The 19,068-nt window shown below is 47.1% G+C and overlaps 2 long non-coding RNA genes across 3 annotated transcripts; one reads left to right on the top strand and one right to left on the bottom strand.

Moving 5' to 3' along the window:
• Nucleotides 1–3,505: 3,505 nt before the first annotated feature.
• Nucleotides 3,506–5,003, bottom strand: LOC133252844 (uncharacterized). The gene is made up of 2 exons (XR_009738099.1): nt 4,912–5,003; nt 3,506–3,721 (listed from the first exon to the last, which is right to left on the bottom strand). It is a non-coding gene; the product is annotated as an uncharacterized LOC133252844 (long non-coding RNA).
• A 364-nt stretch (nt 5,004–5,367) lies between these two features.
• On the top strand, nt 5,368–8,796 carry LOC133252843 (uncharacterized). 2 transcript variants are annotated; one of them, XR_009738098.1, is made up of 3 exons: nt 5,368–5,459; nt 6,198–6,262; nt 6,891–8,796. It is a non-coding gene; the product is annotated as an uncharacterized LOC133252843 (long non-coding RNA). The 2 variants fall into 2 exon arrangements; XR_009738097.1 differs by having other exon boundaries at nt 6,803–8,796.
• Nucleotides 8,797–19,068: the final 10,272 nt, after the last annotated feature.

The following is a 19,068-nucleotide window of genomic DNA, read 5'->3' as shown; positions in this document are numbered from 1 at the left end:
CTTATTTTAGATTATAGGGCAAGACTTCATAGTACCTAGTCCGCAATTGAGAGGAAGATGGTTGAGTTGGGAAAGACAGTGTGAGATGGGCAGTTGTCTCTAACTGAGCCCAAAGTGGTCCTTGATCTTGGGGTTTGGTTAGAGTCATGAGTTGCAGTAGGGCCTGCCTCTCTATGTGAGCCTGAAGTTGTGGCTGTGAGTGAGATATGATTGGACTCAAGGGTTGGGGTTGGGCGAGTGTTCCAATATGATCCCGAGGTTGTGATTGTGAGTGAGGCTTGGTTGGAGTCAAAGATAGGAGTTGGTCTGAGTCTTTATGTCAGCCTGAGTTTGTGGCTGTGAGTGAGATATAGTTGGAGTCAAGGGTTGGGGTCAGACCTGGGTTCCCATGTGAGCCCGAGGTTGTGGTTGAGACTAAGGTTTTATTGGAGTCAAGAACTGGGGTCAGGTCTGGGTCCTCATGTGAATGTGGGGTGGTGGTTGAGAGTGAAGCATGGTTGGAGTCAAGGGTTGGAGTTGGGCCTGGGTCTCCATGTGAGCCTGAGATAGTTGTCAGTGAAAGTGAGCTGTGGTTGGAGTCAAGGGTTGGGGTTGAGCATATGTGTCCACATGAGCTGGAGGTGGTGGTTCAAAGTGAGTCATGGTTGGAGTCAAGTGTTTTGATTGGACCTGGTTCTCCACTTGAACCTGAGGTGATGGTTGACACTGGGGCATGGTTGGAGTCAAGAGTTGTGGTCTAGCCTGAGTCTTCATGTGAGCCCAAAGGTGGTGATTGAATCTGGGGCATGGTTAGAGTTAAGGGTAGGGGTCTGGCCTGGGTTTCCATGTGACCCAGAGGTGATAGCTACAACTGGGACATAGTTGGAGTCAAGGACTGAGGCTGAGCCTGGGCTCCAGCGTGGGTAAGGGCTGGACCAATGATAGCTGTGAAGTTAATTTAGCTGGAATTTGGAATTGTTCAGCCTTAGAGCACTCATTGAATAAGATAGGCTATAACTCTAGAGGGGACCCAGGTACTGTGTCAGTAGCCACCAGAGACTCACTCTGCAGAAAGCGGAGACCCCAGAAGAGCTGCCTGCATGTCTTCTGTAGATGGTCCCCCAAAGTGTCAGGTATCAGCTCTTCTGGGGACCAAGCAGCTGTTCTGGTTTGCCTTTTATGCTCCAGAAATGTTGGTGACCCAAGGTGTCCTGCTTGTCACTCAGTGACTTAATTCTCATCCCCAGTGAAGTCAGATGGTAGCCTGCCTCCTCCTCCTTTTATTTCTCCTTCCAAATCTTCAGTTCCACTCTCTTGGTGATTCATATCTCCAGCAGCTTCTGGACATACAGGTTGACAAAAGAGAAGCTTGCAGCCTCTACCTGTCTGTTTCTGGGGTGTCCTAACAGCAAGGCCTCTGGTGGGTGGCAGTGAAGGTGTTCTTGCTGGGACTCCAAGTGTGTCAAGGTGGAGACGCTCCATGCTCTGGCAGCCCGCTACCTACAAGACAGGCTTGAAAGAGGACAGCTTGTACGGACAAGCCCTGGGTCTCCAAGGGGAGCATGGGGATGACCTTTGTGGGATGGTGCCTAGTAGGTGAGACTCAGCATGGAGCCTGATGGTGGTGAGGTGGAGGAGGGTGTCAGAGGTGGAGGGCAGGTCCCTTCATCAAGGTGACATGGTGGGGAAGGGGAGACAGCAAGTGGCCTTGGTGAGAGACTGTGCAGAGGAAGGAAAGGCTCTCGTGTTGAGAGGCACTCAGGGATGAATTAGAGTGAGTGGAAATGAAGCAGGGAACTGAGCCTGGAGAAAAGGAGGAGGCTCGAGGTAGAGGCTGTTTGGGCAGAGGAGACATGGTGGGAACAGGCTCTTCCCTCCACTGCTGTTGGGCTCCAGTAGGTGTTGCTTTGCACGGCTCCCCAGGAGTATCTTGAGAGGAGACCTGATGAAAGCCACCCTTGTCAGGGAACCACCCCAGGTGTCTACAGGAAACTTGAGGAGCAAGCTGCAGCCAGGAGCTGCCGGGCCAGGAGAGATGGGCAGGCTGGCCGGGGTGGGCATCTACAGCCCACAGCCCTGCACGCCCCCCATACTGACTTTACAATGCTCCTGCTGTTCCTCACCCCAGGAGTTTAGCCATAACCCACCCCCAGGACTCCCCCTGCCAGCTCAACCCCAGGCTACCTGCAGCCCTGGGGTCACACCATAGGCTCTGGGAAGAAGAACCACCAAGGAAAGAAGAGGAAGATTCTCTGCCTTTGCAGAAGTGATAGGTCCTAGACCTCTTCCAGTGCTTCCAGGCAACCTCTGCAAGCTGGAAATCAGCAGACTGCATCATGGTGAGGAAGCCAGGGTGTAGGGGTATTATAGGAGGCTGATTGCAGTGTCCCTTTAAGGGGACACAACTGGAAGATTGGAATCCAAGTACTAGGGTCCAAGGCCACGTGATCCCTGACAGTGATGGTGAAGCTTATGATAGGGTTTACATTAACAAAGTGCTTTCATATCCATTACCCCTTGACGCCCTCACCAACCCCTCTGTGGGGAAGAATGGACAGCAGTCACGGCATAGACGAATATGAGAGAAGTTAAACGATGTGCAAAAGTGATTATCTGCCAGTTAAAATAAATTAATTAAAACAAAAAATGTGTCCACAGTTGGACCTGGAGTCCCACCTCCCAAACCAGGTGCTATTAGCTCCATGCAGCCCACAGGCACCTGCTGGGCCACACCTTTTTCCAGGCCCCTCACAGCTTCATTCTCTACATGGACCCTGGGTAGTATCTGGGTTCTGCTCTTCTTCCAGGAGCTTCTCTGAAGTTTCTCTTTCCCAAGGGATGGGCCCTGTCACTGGCCTCTTCTGAGCCAGTGGTCCTGGGCCCTCAGGGCCGGAGAGATGGGGCTAACTCCAGGGGCACACATAGCTGAATGTCAGAACGTACCTTTCAAAGCTCCATTTTCCTTCCTACTCCCGCTTCTCCCCTTTGGCTCCATTTGATGCTGAGACCCACCCAAACATATGAGGGCTTGAGACCCAATTTTCAGGCTCCCCTCTCTAGACAAGCATCAGACACTCAGTGTCCATACATAATATAATTTTCTGCATTTCACTAACAGAGCTCTGTGTTTTTTTGTTCTTTTCATGCATTTTTAAGGTGGATAAAAATATTTTCTGTTTTCCTTTTTTGAAGAACATAAGGATTTTGAAGTGAGATTCACCCGGATCTTTTGTCATTGTTCCTCTGCTCAAAAACGCACACATTCTCAGAATAGGTGAATCTGAGCGCGTCAGGTGGGCCTCTGTTTCCCAAGTCCAGGGCCCCACTCCAAGCCTCTCAAGACTTCAGCACTCTCCTCAGATCAGACCTCGTCCAAGATACCTTTTCGTGGCTGGTGAGGCGGTGCTCGCGCACCTGTGCTGTAGTTGAGATTGAACTCAGTATCCAGCCCTCGGGCCCTGGTCACTGTGTTTGGGACATACCCTGGAACCCTCGAACATACCTGGACAACTGATATCTGAGATCCTTGGAGAGAAATGCTCACTCTGCCCCCTGCCCAGCCTGGGGCACCCAGAGGGTGATGCTTTATTCTTTCATGAGAATAGATGTCCTATGCTTTCCTTTCTCAGGGATCTCTCTAGATGATTCAGAAGAGTAGAAATAATAATAGAAAAGAAGAGAGGATCTCATACTTGTGGGTCTCTGCTAAGGTTTCCTTACCTTCCTGATATTTCCACATTTCCTAGGAGGAGGAAAGGATGGGTTATTCTCGAGGTAGGGAAGAAACAGGAAAAGGAACTCTAGTCCACACAGAAAGGCGAGAATGGTATAGATCGCCCAGGAAGTGGAACTGGAGTTCAGCCAAATATCAAAAGTGCTTTTCAGAGAAAAGCGAGGATTCTCCATCGCCTGCATCACAGTGCTGCCCTTAGGCAACTGCGAACAGCGTATGTACTTGGGGACTAAAGTACTAGGCCTGCATCTTAGAGCTGTGGTCTGGTCACATTTGACTCCTGAGGGTGAGGAGGGAGTAATAGAGGAGGAGGCTGGAACATGGCCCCTCCCCAGCCACTCAGCCCTGCAGCTCCATTCATCCCCATCATTCTCTGAGCCTCCCATCCTGCCTTCTCATCCTGTTAGGCAGAGACATTCGTCAAGTTTCAGTTCATTCCACCTGGAACTCACAATACTTGCACTTATGATGGTTTATGTCAGCAGAAGGATACAGATTAAAACCAGCAAAAGAATATAGATCAGAACTAGCCAAAAAAAAAAAAAAAAGATGCAGGGAGCCATATGCAGTCTTCCAGATGTCTGGCCTAGTGGGGCTCTACAGACAGTGCTTAGTTCTCTCAGCAAACAGTGTGACAGCATGTGTAGAGTAGTGTCAACCATCATCCAGCCTTGAATGTCCAGGGTTTCTATTGTGGGGTAGGTCACATAGGGATGAAGAGCCCGTATACTTGACCTTAGCTGCTTAGTCACCAGTACCCCTCCCTGAGATCAGACTGATACAGCCTTGCCAGGCCTCCATGTCGACTTAATACAGGTGCACACTGTAAATCACATCATTTCCATAAACTATTTGGCGAGACCAAGGTCTCATTTATACAAATATGATCTTATCAAGTAGGCTATTCTCAGGACTGAAAAGTGATCTTCAAGGATCAAAAGGTCCGTGGTCACTCTGGAATGTGAAGGGCTTGAGGGACCTCAAGCTCATTGACTTAATGCTTTGCTGGAACTTTGAAAGATGCTAGCAACTTATGAAAAATTTACCCTGAAGGCTTAATTAACTATTTCAATTTGCTTTATATTTCATGGCCTTGTAAATTTCAAATCATTTTTTATCTAATTTTTAATTCCCATAGTTGAATATAGTAAAGATTAACTGAATTTTTTTAAAAATTAGTATCATAAGAGTAAAAATACCTGTGATTAACCAAAGTTAGGAGAACTCCAGATTCTTTACAGTATTGATGAGGCTCAAGCAGTTATGTCAGAGGAATCAGGAATTCTCTTGAGTTCTAGGTGGACTGAATTGACACTTGACTAATGTCTCTATATAACAGATGATAAGGTAGGAAGGGAAGGCTCAGAGGAAGGGAGATGCATGAAGCTGTGGGGCTGGATGGTTAGGGAGGGGCTATAGTCCCACCTCCTCTTCTGCTGCTCCCTCTTACCCCCAGAGCCCTTTGTGACCAGACCACAGCTCTATGAGGTGGGCCTAGAACTTTAGCCCCCAAGTGCACACCCTGGCTCAGTTGCCTGAGGGCAGCGGTATTATTCAGATGATGGAGAATCTGCTCTTTTCTCTGAAAAGCATTTTTGATATTTGGCTGAACTCCCGTTTCACTGCCTAGGCAGTCATTATTGTAATCACCTTTCTGTGTGAACTGGGGCTCTTTTTCCTGACCCTTCCCTACCTCAAGAATAATTCATCCTTTCTTCCTCCTAGGAAACATGGAAACATTAGGAAGGTAAGGAACTCTTGGTCCAGACTCACAAGCACATATTTTTCTGTTCTTTTCTATTATTATTTTCACTTTTCTGAGTCAACTAATAAGACCCTTGAGATAGAAAAGAACAGGACATCTATACTCAAGAAAGAATAGATGAATATCCCTCTAGGGACAAACCAGGCTGAGCAGGATACAGTGAACACTAGGATTTCTATTTAAAGATATCAACCCATGTATCCAGGTAGGTAGATGGCTCCAAGGCAAGTCCAAAACACAGTGACCAGAGGCCAATGACTGGATTCTGAGTTGAATCTCAGCCAGAGGATAGACTCCTGAGCACCAGTTCAGCAGCCGAGAACAGTGTCTCAGACAGGAGTGATCTTCTGGCAGTGGTGAAGCCCCGAGAGCCTCAGAGCAGGGGTTGGAGGGCTGGGGGCCTGGTATCAAGAAGCAGAGACCTACTTTATGGAGCTCAGATTCACCCATGCGTCTGAGTATGTGTGCGTTTCTTGAGCAGAACAGTGACGAAAGAAGTCCAGAGTGAATCTCACATTGAAAATACTTCATTATGTTCTTCAAAGAAGGAAAACAAAATATTTTCTCTTTTAAAAATGAGTGAAAGGAAAGAAAAATCACAGAACTCTGTTAGTGAAATGTAGAGAGTCATATTCTGTGTGGACACTAGTGTCTGATGCTTGTCTAGAGAGGGAAGACTGAGATTTGCGTCTTACGTCCTCATTTCTCTCTCTCTCTCAGTATCGAATGGAAAGAAGGGGAAGAAGCAGGAGCATCCAGAGAAATGAAGCTTTGAAATTTGGAAGGTGAGTTCTGACATCCAGCCCCAAGTGTTAGTCCCCACCTCTCTGGCCATGAGAACCCAGTTCCACAGACTCTGAGGGGATCTGCGGCAGGACTTCTCCCTTGAGAAACTAACTCCAAGGGAGGCTTCTGGGAATGAGGGCAGAACCCAGATGCTTCCCAGATTCCATGTGTAGAATGAAGCTGTCCAAAACGGCATGCGGGTTGCGTTGGACCAACAGGGCCTGGATGGGAGGTGAGCCCTCCAGGACACGTAGGACACATGGTTTTACTTTGCTCAGACCCAACTGCAGAGTGGTGCCTGCCCATTCTCCCCACAGGCAGGCTGTGAGGGCATCAGGGGTAATGAATATGGAAACACTTCGTAAATGATAAACGCTTTCAGAGCTTCACCATCACTGTCAGGGATCATGTGGCCTTGGACACTCATGCTTGGGCTCCAATCTCCCAATGATGTCCCCTTAAAGAGACAGTGCACTCAACTTCCTGTAAGACCCCTAGGCTCCCATGTTCACCATCATGACCAGTCTTCTGATTTCCAGCTTGAAGAGATTGCCTGGAAACACTGGAAGAGGTTCCAGACCTGACTTCACTTATGGAAAGGTGGAGAAACTTCCCCTTCTTTTCTAGGTGATTCTTCCTCCTAGAGCCTATCGTGCGACCCCAGGGACACTGGCAGCCTGGGGCTGAGCTGAGAGGAGAAGTCCTGGGGGTAAGGCCAACGTCCTGTGGTGAGCAACACCAGGAGCATTGTGAGGTCAGCACTGGGGCCATGCAGGCTGTGGGGTGTAGGTGTCCACCCCTGCCTGGCCTACCCAGTCCTCCAGGCCTGGCAGCTCCTGGCTGCAGCTTGTTTCACATGTCCCCTGCAGATGCCGGGGGAGGTTCCCAGACAAGGGTGGCTTTCATCAGGTCTAATGTCAAGATTAACCTGGTGAGGTTTGCAAATCAGTGCCCATTATCTCCCATCAACCATGCAGGGAAGAGGCAGCTCCCACCATCTACCCAGCTCCTCAGACCAAGCAGCCCCTACCTTGGGCTTCTACCATTTCTCCAGGCTCAGTGACCTCAGTTTCCATTCCCTCATGCTCATCCCTGAGTACCTCTCCATCACCAGAGCCTTTTTTCCCCCTGGACAGCCTTTCAACCTGGCCACTTATACTTTCCCCTTCCCCACCAAGCCCCCTTTATGTGAGAGCCTGCCCTCCACCTCTGACACCCTCCTCTGCCCCACCACCATCAGGCTCCAAGTTGAGTCTCAATCAGGGGGACTCCACAGCACTCACACTGGGCACCACGTGACACAGGTCATCTCCACACTCCCCTTGGAGACCAGCCATCACAGCTTTGTCTGTTCAAGCAATCCTGTATCAACCTGGCCTGGTGGCAGGAGACAACAAAACCATGGAGCTTCTCCACCTTGACATACTTAGAGTTCCAGCAAGAACACCTTCCCCTCTACCCACCTGAGGCCTCACTTTGGGAGACCCCACAAACAGGCAGGTAGCCTCTCTCTTGTCAATGCGGATGGCGAGAAGATGCTGGAGATACTAATCACCAATAGAGTAGAACTGAAGATTTGGAAGAAAGTAAAAGAGGATGAGGCAGGCTATCAGGTAACTTCACTGGGAAAGAGCAGCAAGTCACTCGGTGACGAGCAGGATACCTTAGGTCGCCAAAACTTCTGGAGCATAAAAAGCAAACAAGAACAGCTACATGGTCCCAAGAAGCCCTGATATCCTGACACTTTGAGGGATCATCTACAGAAGACATGCAGCCAGCTCTTCTGGGATCTCCTCTTTGGGCACAGTGAGAGTCTGGTGGCTACCATCACAGTACCTGGGCCCCCTCTTGAGTTATGCCCTGTTTTATTCAGTGAGCATTCTAAGGCCGAACCATTCCAAATTCAAGATAAATTAACTTCACAACTGTCATTGTTCCAGCCCTTGACTTACCTTAGCCCAGGCTGAACCTCAAAACAAGACTCCAACCATGCCCCAGGTGCAACCTTCATCTCTAGGTCACCTCTAGGGTCACGTGGAGACTCACGCCCGCCCCCAACTCTTGGCTCCAACCATGCCTCACTTTCAGCCACCACATCGGGCTCACGTGGAGACCCAGGCTCGACCATTTCTGGACTCCAGGCATGGCCCAGTTTCAACCAGAACCTTGGCTTGCATAGAGATAAAGGCCCAACCCTTACCCTGGTCTTGCTTCAATGTCAATCACCACCTGAAGCGTCCATAGAATCCCAAGGCCAATCCCTACCCTTGGCTACAACCATGTCCCAGTTTCAACCACCACCTTGGGCTCACATGAATACCCAGGTATGACCTTTACACTTGACAACAACCATGGCCCAATGTCAAGCACAACCACCTCGGCCTCTCATACAGACCCCAGCCCACCCCCTACCCTTGACACTAACCATGTCCCCATGTAAATTACCACCAGCTCAGGCTCACATGGAGACCCAGGCCCAACCCCAACGTTTGACTCCAACACCACCTCCTCAGGCTCACAATGGAGATCCAGGCCCGACCCCAACGTTTGACTCCAATGCCACCTCCTTAGGCTCACATGGAGATCCAGGCCCAACCCAAACCCTTGACTCCAAACGTGTCAAGCATGACCTCAGGCACCGTTAGAGACCACTGTCCATAAATCACCCTCTGTCTGAGTCTGACCACCTTCTCAATACCAGATTGGGTCCTGTGAAACATCTTCCCTACAGTCCCAAATAAGGCACATCTTTCATCTCAAATGCAATTGAAAACCTGGAATGTCACTTTTGGAAAAAGGAAATAGAAAGAGAATGAACTTTCCCTCTTTGGTTAAATCTCAGCAAGTCTTTATCCAGGCCACTCTCAACCTTTCCCAGGAAAATAGGTCTTCCCATGCTCACAGCTCTGTCTCCATCCTTCCTGGGGAAAGGATCAGACCTGAGATTTTGGAGGTACTGTGGCATCAGTTTTCCAAAAGGTTGTTGCACCAACAGAGTGGCCTGCCCTGCAGAATACAAGCATCTGAGAGACTGATGCAGCCTCAAGATCAATTCCCAAGGCCTTGTCAGGTGCAGGGAGGGGCCCTCAAGGCCCTCCACAGGTCAAGGACACAGAGAAGATGAGGTCCAAGTGCCCAGCATGAATCCCACCAGGGAGAGAGTGACACTATGATGTAGGGCAGAGTGTGGGGAGGATCCTGAAAGATCTGTACCTGATCTCAGCCAACCTCCAGTGAATGATCCAAGAGTGAAATCTGCATCAGAGAGTTGAGAGTAGGCAGGAAGAATCCAGAAGTTTCAGGAGTCCTTATAAGGAGGAAGGCACAGGAGATCCACGAGAGTGAGATCCCTGTTGAATGTCTGTATTTCAAGATTTGCTGACACCTTCTTTTAGACATCCCTAGAGAGACGCATGCTCCCACGGAGATAGAAAATCCACACTCCTCTCAGGAAAGGAAAGCCTCCATGAACACCTCCCCTGAGTCTCTTGTCCTCAGTCCTGATACTCAACAGGAGCTGGAAACACATATAGTAAAGTTGAGGGTGAGGCACAGGTGGGACCTACTCTTCAAGCTCCTCAAATTCATACTTAGCTTGAAGTTGAAAAAGGCTCAAGGGTCTACCTTGAAGGCCACCTGTGAATCTGGGGACCACTCAATAGCCCTATTAACCAAAGGTTTGGGAAAAAGCTCCTTAGCCCCATGCAAAAGAGAAAGTAGTAACAAGGGGGCAAATCCCTCCCTGGACAGGCCCCTTCCCACTCCCTCACAGGTGAGTGAGGAAGCCCAGGGAGCTCTGGGAGGACCCACACCTGGTGACATCCATAAGGCCTCAGAGGTCCCTCTGACTGGGCAGAAAACAAGCCACCTTCTCATGCCACCACATACAGTTTAGTGACCAGAATTTGGCACAATGAGTCTGTCATGGGGGCTGACAAAGGCAGCTTGGAGCCCAGCTGTAGTCCAGCAATGGTCAGCAATGAGCCACAGGAGGAAGTTGGGGGACAAGCCTCCCCAGAATCTTACTCTATCATGATATTAGTGGACCTCGATGAATGTTCCGCATCTTCCAGGTAACAAGAGTCTGTGGAAGGAGACCCCGCTGGAAAAGAAACTTTGGAACCTAGTGTGTGGGACAAATCCCTACTCACTAATATGAATTTAAAGAGTCCATGATCTCCAAGGTCCAGTAGAAACCCCTCCCTGAATACAAAGTCTCTTGCCTCCAGTCCAGAAGATCTAAATTTTGAAGCACAGTTTCATAAGCTTGGGTTTCAAGGTTCACAGACCAGCAGAATCACAGTCGAGGTTGGGCCACCAGCGTGCTCCATCAAGACTGTGAAACTGGTGTGCTCCTTCAAGACTGTGCCACGGATACACTTCTCAAAGACTGTCACTCAGATATGTTCCTTGTCGCAAACATCTGGCTCTCAGGAATCTCTGTCTTGTTCCCAAATCTTGTCCAGAGGAGACACATCCATGTCCAATTCCCAGACACTCTATGATATTTCACCGAGTGGAGGGAGCAGCCAGGGGCAACAGGTGGCCCTGAGATGGGAGCCCAAATATCAGAGCCAGAAGTGTGTTCCCACTGAAGGGTGAGAGACATATAGGAGCCCCAAAGTTACACAGCATCAAAAAGGATTGGCAGAACGAAAGGCTACCAGGTCAGAGGGATTAGTCGCTCTGGCCAGAAAAAGAAATCAACAGAGTGCCTAAGATGCAAGTTTCGACATTTAATCCTGAAGACGGGACAGGTTCTTTCAGAAAGCTGCTTCAAGAAAAGGATTGATCTCCTTCTACAGTGGGTTTCCCCCAGTAAATTCAAAGGCCTTGGAAGAGCCACTACAAAAAGGAAAACCTGAAACAGCCACAGCCCAGAGCCAAGAGGCAGTCAAAAGCACATCGAGCACGGAGAGCAGGGCTATTGAGGCTCAGACTCTGATGACAGCTGTTGAACAGATCCTAAAGGGGAAGATGGTGCTTCACTCTGCCTTGGAGTTAAATTGGTGCAAAGTGGAACTCCGGGGCCCATTAGGTCCCCATTACTGCAACCAAAGTTTTCTCTCCACCCAAGAACACACAAGAGTGAGAAGAGACATAGCCCGTGATTAGCCAGTTACCCCCATGTGCCATAGCTCTCCAAAAGAGAATAAGTGGGCCAGTCCCAGGGACAGCAAGTGGGCCTCCCACCCAGGGAGCCAGGTCCCCTTCCAGGCAGAGCCTGCCAGCATGGCTCAAGTAACAAGTGTCCCAGGCTGTCCCCTCCACTGTCCAAGGCTCTGTCTTCTTCAGAAATATGCCTCTTTTGTTCAATCAGAACATGCTATTCACAGCATCCCTGGTAGCAAAACTCTCCTACAAGGAAAAAATGCTTGTCTTGCAGAGATCCTTTTTTCCCCCTCATATTAGCGCATCCTCTGTGTGCTAATAGCTTCCTGTTACCACATTTTTTTTTTTTTTTTTTGGTTCCTGAAATGTTTTTTCTGATGAGATCTGGTGGCCTCTGTCTGTGCCCTGCTGGGAGAAAGGCAATGGATAATGATCCACTCTTTTCAGGTGCCTGCTTTGGCTTCCAGGTGGGATGGGGCTGTGGAGGGAGGTTGACCCCAGAGTGGAGACTGCTCTTCTGTTTCCATCATCTCAGCATTATAGAAACAACCAATAGCATTTAAAACATATTAAGGTGAACTAAAGCTAAAGACCTCCCCATTTTCAGGATCTGGCTCTGTCTTCTCCTGCTCTCTCTCTACCTGGAAATTGTGGGGCTGTAGGGGAGGGGTGTTCAGAATGCAAAATGTTTGTCTGAGGAGGCAAATAGAAGGGGAAAAAGTAGAAGCAGTGACAGATTTAATTTTCCTGGGCTCCAAAATCACTGCAAGATTTCATTTAACTTCTATTAAACCTATGTGCATCAGTTTACAAAAGAGGTTCAATAAAAGTTGGATTTCTGGCAAATAGAACAAATTAAGCTCATTTATCTATATGGCTATATATTTACAGAAAAGGCACTTAACGATATCTATTTAGCCTTAACAAATCAATTTCAAAATTACTTTACCCTCTTTTCAAAATCAGCATTTTAAAAAGATAGCAGAGATGAGAGTTCCTGAGAAGACCAGATAGGACTTTTGCATCTCAAAAACACAGGCATGTTTTCCTTGGATGACTTTGTTTCCCTTTTGTTTGATACTTAAAAGCCTCCTAAGATAAATACGGAAGGTTTGGTGAGTGGTATCTATTAGAAAGTCCATCAACTTCTTACCTACTGTCAAAGTTACCCAGGACTCTTGTGGGGAAATTGAAATAGGATGCCTCAAGTCCAAGGGAATCCTCTGGCCTATTACAGGAGAGTAGTGCAAGGGAAATTGCCCTGCTGTGGAAGTGGCTCCTGGTCCAAATTGGGTACCCTGTCAAGTATTACATGGTTATACCAGACAAGGTTCCTGTGTGCCACGGGTTAGCATAGAGCCTACTACTTAATCTCCATGGGTAGGAGAAATAGGAGGTGGTGAATATGTTGATGGCATGGGGGGAAAGGGCAGTTGGAACAAGTACCAGTGTTGCCTGCTTGACTACTGGGGAGCTGCATAGACTGGAGGGATTAAGTTTTGAAGTAACATGTCCCCACTCTCACTTTTTCCCTCTTTCCTTGTAGAATAGGTTCTTCCCTGGGTTTCCTTTCAAACTGCTGCACATAAGGTGGGAATTCTCCCACTACTTTTCCTCCGGATGCCATAGCATAATTGCCTCTACATATGGAATCAAATCTCTTTTCCCTGCTTTTTTGCAAAACACTTCTAACCATGAGAGCCATTCAGGGGCTCTCTTTTGATTCTAACATATATTAGGTCCACACCCTACCTATTACAACGGCATATCATGTCTTAGTCATAGGCTCATGGCTAGGTTTTGCCCATTTCTCTAATATATGTCCCAAAGGGGTCTCCTTCAAGATAAGTGGGAATATTTCTCATTTCTATAAGTCTGACAAAAGACACAAATTCCAACACAGAAAGCCCAAACAAATTCCAGCATCGATGCACACAAAACCAAACCAAAACCAAAACCAATGAACCAGTTTTCAAATCAAATAGACTTACCCTACAAAACCAGTGAACTGGTTCCCAAACCAGGTAGAGGCCATTACAATTCCCTTCTCCAATTGGGTGCCCCAATTAAACAAATTGGCTTGCCCTGTAGAGGTAAAGCCCAAACTGAGGGAGAAATATGATTCCGGGGTGCACAATGGAGTGACTTACCCTACAAAATTGAGTCAATCACCTCACAGAAGTTTGTTGTTTCCTTGCTTAACTGCTAGGTGCTGGGGCAGTCAGTGTCACTTCAGGGAATTTTGAAGGGAAGATCTTCAGGAATACTTGCCCCAGTATTCCCTGACTGGGGCTGGCTAGACTGGAATAGCGGGGCTCCTGACTGGCTCACCAAATTTGTTTCTGAGTCCAGGCTCTTTCTGCCTGCAGTATGACAGACCATAAATTTGGAGATGAGGTTTTGGGCCAAGGAAGAATGACTTTATTCAGAAAGCTGGCAGACCAAGGAGATGGCAGACTAGTCTCTTAAAAAAAAATCTCTTTAAAAAATCCAGTCTCTTAAAAACTGGATTCCAGTTTCTTTTCTAGAACAGAGATGGGGAGGAGCCGAGGAATTAAAGGAAAAGTAAAGAAAAAGGCCAAAAGTCTTCCTAAATATCTCCTGAATAGCCAAGTTCTAGGAGAGGATGTGGCAATATCTTCTTTCTTGCAGCTATTCAAAGGGGGCTAGGGTCAGGATGTTTCTCTGAACCAAGGCACTTTGGTTTAACACGCAGGCAGAGACAGTGTTCCCTAAGGCAAACCATTATGTATAGACAGTGTCCTTTCAGTGAACAAAAGCAATGGAAAGCAAATGTCAAAGTGAAAGAAACAGACTCAACAGCAGTCCGATTTTGTTTTGCCCTGTAACATCACTACTTATCAATAAACCATCAGTATATTGTTGCCAAGTACCCTTATGAAGACTCAGTTCCTTTGTGTTTCCAAAAAGATCCGGGCTGTCCTGAAAACCCTGTGGGAGCACTGTCCAGGGATATTGAGTAGCCTCCCAAGGTCCCTCCATTCAAAGGCAATAAGGTATTGAGAGTCTAGATGTAGGGGAATACAGAGAAATGCATCTTTGTGGTCCTAAACAAATACTGAGTGCTTCCTGGCACTCGGTTGAGGAAAGTGCATAGGTTTGGCAGCAGTGGGTATATAGGGATGACTGGCTCATTCACTGCTCGTAAGCCTTGCACAACTGATATTCCCTATTAGGCTCCTGAATGGTGGGGGGTGGGGGTGGGGAGGATCGGGGTGTTACAAGGGGATTGGCAGGGCCTAATGAGTCTGTATTTTAGGAATTTGGTGGACAGCAGTTGGATTTCCCTCATGGCCCCAAGTTTTAAAGGACATTGTTTTCTCCAGGGGTATATTTCCCCAGGCCTTAACCTTATTTTTATTGGAGGAACATGTTTTCCCTTTCCTGGTCCTGAGGTATCCCTACTTATTCTCTGATTTGGGGGGGAATATTTTGATGACCAGCAGGTGGGTCATCTGGGGTTACTAATTGATGCAATCTCTGCTTGAATTCTCTACCTTCTTGGACTTCACCCCATCCTAATAATATACTAGCTCCTAACTTACTTATCAAATCTTCTGAGAAGGGGGACGTGGAATTCTGGAATATACAAAAGGGAGTGAGTAGTAACAATGGACCGGACTCCTCAGGTGAGGGGAGATGTAATTGCCTTCCCTTTGACAGTCCATCAGCTCCCATCACAATACAGTCTCAGTTGGAGACAGGGCCAAGTCAGAACAGAGCAGGCAGCTCCAGTGTCTTCAAGAAATTCAGTTCTCCTCCCTGCCATATCAGGGGTGACCCGAGACTCCCCTGGAGTGATGAGGATGGATCAAGTGGAATCTGGAGCCAGGCAGGCACTCAGGCCCCAGCAGTTGATGTGTGGGACTCTCTCATCCAAGAGATTCACAAGGCCCTGGCGTCAGTTGGGATTGCCCCTTAGGCATCCCACAGGAGAGCACTAAGGACGTTCCCCCCTGCAGGGCCTCCCTTATGACAAAAGACACATTGGTTCAAGCCCAGGCAGCTTCTTTGCCATCTGCCCAGACATCTCAGCCCTCCAGGGTCCACTCAAGGCAGTGGGTGAATCACAGCAGCCAAAAATTGTTTTCTTTACTAGCCCCTTATCCTTATTGGCCTCTTCCATCAAGTCTTGGTTATGCTAGACCTTGAATGCCTCCTCTACCAAGACTAACAATGGGGATGGGAGTCTAGCCTCAAGATTTTATAATTTTCTCCTTATATCAGAAGTAGCCTGGGTGATAAAATGCATGGCAATACCATCCTCCCTTCTGTGGACGGAGGCTTGCCTGAAGGCCTCTGTCACCCAGTTCAGGAAGACTGTCAAGTTTTCATCTCTTTCCTGTGTAACCTTTCAGATCTTATCATAATTTACAGGCTTCACCATAAACTTTTTCATTCCTTCTGATAGACAAGTAATATAATGTCTCATCCTAGCCTGACCTATACGATCTTCATAGTCCCGGTGTGGGTCATGTTCTGGGGTTGCATCCCCACCCACCTGGTAAATTTGGTGGCATGGATCAGTGGCCCACTGCTTGTTTCCTGGCCTTCCTCAGAATATACTCCTTTACAGCCGGGGTTTAACTGTAGGCCAGAATAACCATGATGTCCTGCCAGGTGAGAGAGAATGTCAACTCCAGCCTGATAAATTCATCCCTCAACTTTTCAGGGTTCTCTGAGAACCTGTGAAGCCTCTCCTTACAGATGCTTAAGTGTCCCACTCAGAAGGGGACGTGCACTCTAGGAGTCTCTCTGTTCCCTCGGCCACTTCCCGAAGGGTGTGAAGGCCTTGTGGGGCAGAGGTGGGGGCTAACTTTGAAGCTGATCCTGGGGGACAGGAAGTTCCACTTACAGATCACCCCAGAAGGACTAGTCTCTCTCTCCTGAGGTAACAGAGGATATAAAGGAACATAACGAGACAGAGTTTGGGGGTAGTCAGAGGGCTCCAGAGAAGTAGGTGGTTCTGGGAAGCGGGTGGGGCTTGGTTTTTCTCACCTGAGAGTTGGGGAAGGCTGGAAGGGGATCATCTAAAACATCAGAAGTGTTTACTGATTTGGTTTTTGATTACAGGAGCAAGAGAGAGTAGGGTTTTGGTAAAGGACCATGAAGCCTTTTTCCCCTTTTTGTTTGCCAAAGAGACCTGTGGGATTTTAGTTTCCCAACGAGGGATCAAACGTGGCCCCTCAGCAGTGAGAGCTTGGAGTCCTGACCACTGGACCACCAGGGAATTCCCAGGACCCTAGGGAACCTCAATCCATTTTTCCATGTTGCAACAGTAAAGACCTAATTGCAAGATGGTATTATAATTTAGAGAACCATTTTCAGGCAATGTTTTCTCCACTTTCCAATTTATATAAGGCCAGTCCATGTTACAATAGAGTTTTAAGTTTTTCCCTTTTCAGTCTATTTTGAAAATTTTTCAGGTTTTAAAAATATACTCCAGAGGTTTCTCTTCTGGCTTAGATCCTTACATGTTGAATAACCTGCAATCCAGAAAGAGCGCTCCTAGAAATGTAGTTCCATGTCCTGGAGACATTCACCTGGAGCCTTTTGCCCTGTGATATGTTTTCTTACGCTGGGGGTGGTATTCCTTGAGTGTGAGCATCTGTCAAGCCTAGGATGTGGGCTGCCTGGAAGCGACCAGCACAATAGGTATTCTGTGGCATGGTAAGGGCTGCCAAGGCCTGGAGAGAAGGGAGTCCCAGAGGTGGACAGAAGCGCTCATGAAGGAACCGGGAGTTGAATGCAATGAAAAATGCCATGGGCGACACGACTTGAGAGCCTAGAGGTGCGATTATTCCCACAGGGGTTTTCTTTTTAGGTAGTGAAAGAATAAACAGCAGAAGAACCCAAAACCCTTTCCCCTACTTGACAGCTACAATAACACTGGGGAGAGCCTGGTAACTCCATCTGACACGGGCAACAGTGAGTTTGGACAAGGTTTCCCTTGTAACTTAACTACTAAACGAGCACAATTAGTTTAGGATCTCTCTTTCGGATGCGCCACGGGCCCCTTGAAGCATTCCAAAGTTTACTGGAAGTCAAAAGAAATTCAACCAGAATTTGATATTTGGGGAATCTTTCAAAATTTCAAAAAGTTTTAAAATACCCAGTCAGAGAGAATCATAGGTTGCTGTGAAACAATTATTCCTTGAGCTAACAAAATTTCAAAAGTAAGTACAGATCACTTAACACCACAGAAACTCACAATCTGTTATCAAAAACAGTGTTTCAGGAAAATTTCATTCTCTTATGAAAGAAACCAAATCCAGTCTCATATCAGCCTACTCTTGATAAAATCCATCTATCTACTTAAATTTAATCCAACCTTAGACAGTTCCAACCTCATACAAAATTCTTTTCTCAATGTTCCTTTCCCAGAAATCCTCTACAATTTTCTGTAGCCATATTTTGTACCTTCTTTTATCCATGCAGAGCTAACCAGCTCTAGAACAAAATCACCTCTTTCCTTTTATTAATAGCAAAGTATATTTCCATTCCTCATACCTTCTTTTCTGAAAACATACATACTATTTTTCTGAAGCCACCATGAACTGCATTGTACATTCACATTCCCTGACTGGAATATCCCATAACTTCTAGAAACACATATCTTTCCAAAGCACAATTTCTTTCCTTGATGTGCTGCAAGACATGTGTCTAATAAAGCCAAACATCTTTAGTTTCTCTCTCACAGGAGAGAAAGAATAGGTAAATTTAGACCTGTTCAGCAATTAAAGTTTCATTTAATTTAATATTTCATTTCATTTAAAATGTCCTGGATGCTCAGTAGATTACCATCCTTTAACTTAATTTGGTTTCAAGTTACCAAAATTAGGAGGAACTATTCTAGATAGATATTTCCAAAACAAATCATTCCCATAAAAGTGTGGATATGTTAGTCACTCCGTTGTGTCCAATTCTTTGCAACCCCATGAACTATAGCCAGCCAGACTCCTCTGTCCATGGGATTCTCCACACAAGAATACTGGAATGGGTAGCCATTCCCTTCTCCAGAGGAGCTTTCTGACCCAGGGATGGAACCCAGGTCTCCTGCCTTGCAGGAGGATTCTTTACCATCTGAGCCACCAGGGAAGCCCAATTATTCCCTTAGAATTTACTGAAAACTCTTATCCCAGTCATATTTACTTAGAAGTTTAATCATATCAGGTTATTTTCCTCAATGGCAGATTTTACAATAGAAACAATATGTACTTATTGACTTCCAGTAACTCTAGGTACAATAAAAGTATTATACTTATTGTTGATAATACAGAGGAGTCTGTATTGATTAAACCCACAAACTTAAGCCAGACAAGTTAATTTTTACACCAGAGATGTCATAGTTTTCCTGCTGAATTCTAAAAGGCCTTTTATTTCCCCCTCAGTCTGGGGGTATTTCCTGAGAGAGTCCTGGCCAAATACATTTCCCAGGTGGTGCTAGTGGTAAAGAACCCGTGTGCCAATGCAGGAGACATAAGAGCCGCAGGTTCAATCCCTGGGTCAAGAAGATTACCTGGAGTAGGAAATGGAAACCCACTACAGTATTCTTGCCTGGAGAATCTCATGAACAGAGAAACCTGGTGGCAGAATAGTACACTACAAATCAGAGGAGAGAGATACGGGCTCCTCTCTTCTTTTTTTGTTCTTTAAACTCCCACTAAGTTGG

The sequence above is a fragment of the Bos javanicus genome, chromosome 8, assembly GCF_032452875.1.
Source record: "Bos javanicus breed banteng chromosome 8, ARS-OSU_banteng_1.0, whole genome shotgun sequence".
NCBI classification, from domain to species: Eukaryota; Metazoa; Chordata; class Mammalia; order Artiodactyla; family Bovidae; genus Bos; species Bos javanicus.
Note: the sequence above shows the minus strand (reverse complement) of the source record. Positions and strands in the feature narration are given on the sequence as shown.